Below are 2480 nucleotides of genomic sequence, written 5' to 3' on the forward strand. Positions count from 1 at the left end.
ATTGGAATTTTGTCATCCAGTCATCCAGAAGGGCTCTGTTAGTTGTAATTTGAAAAATATCCACTAGGGTCAAGAGAAGCATGGCAGCACTTTGTTCCAAATAAAGAAATAATATACAGTTGAAGTCAGAATTATTGAACCCCCTGAATTATTCGCCCCCCTGTTAATTTTGCCCCCAATATCTTTTTAATGGAGAAAAGATTTTTTATACACATTTCTAAACACAATAGTTTTAATAACTCATTTCTAATAACTGATTTATTTTATCTTTGCCATGATGACAGTAAATAATATTTGACTAGATATTTTTCAAGACACTTTTATACAGCTTAAAGTGACATTTAAATGCTTAACTTGGTTAATTACTAGGCAGGCTAGGATAATTAGGCCAGTTATTGGATAATGATGGTTTGTTCTGTAGACTATCGAAAAAATATAGCTTAAAGGGGCTCATTTTGTTTTTAAAATGGGTTTTAAAAAACTGCTTTTATTTTAGCGGAAGTAAAACAAATAAGACTTTCTCCACAAGAAAACATATTATCAGACATACTGTGAAAATTTCCTTGCTCTGTTAAAAATAATTTGGGTAATATTAAAAAAAAAAAAAATGTAAAGGGAGGCTAATAATTCTGACTTCAACTGTATTCAGTGGTTTTATTCACATTGATACTCTTTAAAAAAAATCCAGAAATTTCACAACATATTACTGTAATTTTTTGACAGTAAATCAAATTAGTATCGCTTTAAATGATATAACTGTGAAATTTGATGTATTCAAAATTTATTGTGAAATTAAGACAGGCATCCTGATTACATGATTACAGCAAATTACTGTAAAAATGGCTTTTGCATGTCAGTAATAGGAATTCAAACACTTTTTATTTTAATCCAACACAGAAATTCATACATGCAAACTTTTATGCTAGTACAGGCATTTATATATATATATATATATATATATATATATATATATATATATATATATATATATATATATATATATATATATATATATATATATATATATATATATATATATATATATATACAGAGAGAGAGAGAGAGAGAGAGAGAGAGAGAGAGAGATTTTTACAGAATTTTTGCTATTATGAACTTACATTATGAATTTACATACAGTACCTTACTGTGAAATTAATTTACTGTAAATTTATGGTCACATTTTTACATTGTTTGTTCAACAATATTTTCATAGATTATATAGAAAAATTAAGAATTGCATTTACTAATTAAAGAATGGTTTGTAGAATTGTAGAATTACAAGCTTTAAATCAGGGCTTCATTAAAGAATACATACAGTTGAAGAATTATTAGCCCCCCTTTGAATTATTATTATTATTTTTTTATATTTCCTAAATGATGTTTAACAGAGCAAGGAAATTTTCACAGTATGTCTGATAATATTTTTGTCTTCTGGAGAAAGTCTTATTTGTGTTATTTCGGCTAGAATAAAACCAGAATTTTAAGGTCAAAATTATTAGCCCCTTAAAAATGTCTATCCTCTCGTCCACCAGCCAGTGGGTTCTAATAATGTGAAGTCTATAAAACAAAAAACTTAAAAGTTGAAGTTAAATGCTTCAGTTTTTAAGTTTGTAAAATTCAGAAGTAACTTCAGGTAACACCAACAATTTGTATTATTTTATTTTTAAAATAACCTTGGTATAAAAGGTTTTGCAGTAGGCTACAACTGTGTTTTGACCTGATGGCCAAATCAATTAAAGAATGTTGCCATTTTTATTACTTTTATATAGTCTCATTTATGGAAGCCTTAAGAACAAATAAAATGGTTCATTCAGAAATCATAATTCAGGTCTGAAGGTGTTAACCTAACACATTTAATAAGCGAGTATTTGAAGCTTGTCACAAAACACCTTTAAATGTATTTGTTCCCTTCTCTAGCTGAGAGAAATAAAGAGACTGTGTTTCTCACAAGGTGTGACATTCATCAAAAGAGTGAGATGTAGAAATAAATCAGCGGACTTAACCTGAATGTGCCTGTTTGTTGGCTTAGCTGTTCGCTCTGTGTGGGAGCGCGTCACGTTTAACTGTCAAAGCGCGCGCGTGTGTGAGTGTGTGTTTACTCTTGTTAAAAAGGAAGTCGTTTCCCTGCCGTCTGTGGATGCTGAGTTTAACGGCGGTGTGCTGAGATGAGTCAGTGTCAGTCAGGTCACTCATACTAATACACACTCACACACAGTCAGTGTTCAACTTGGCATGGTGTGTGTGTGTGAATGTGGAGAAGAGTGTATCCACGAGGCCTGTCATTTGAGTGTTTGAGCTCATTTGGCATCAGAGGAATTGGGTGAAAGGTCTTTCTCAATCCGGCGTTCAAAACACTCCAGATACGATCCAGATGTGTGTGTGTGTGTGTGTGTGTGTGTGTTCTTGCTTGTACGACGGCTCCACTCCTCCCTCGCCATCACACCATCAGAAAACCCCCTCCTCCAGACTCTCCCCATCTT

The sequence above is a fragment of the Danio aesculapii genome, chromosome 16 (genome assembly GCF_903798145.1).
Source record: "Danio aesculapii chromosome 16, fDanAes4.1, whole genome shotgun sequence".
NCBI lineage: Eukaryota > Metazoa > Chordata > Actinopteri > Cypriniformes > Danionidae > Danio > Danio aesculapii.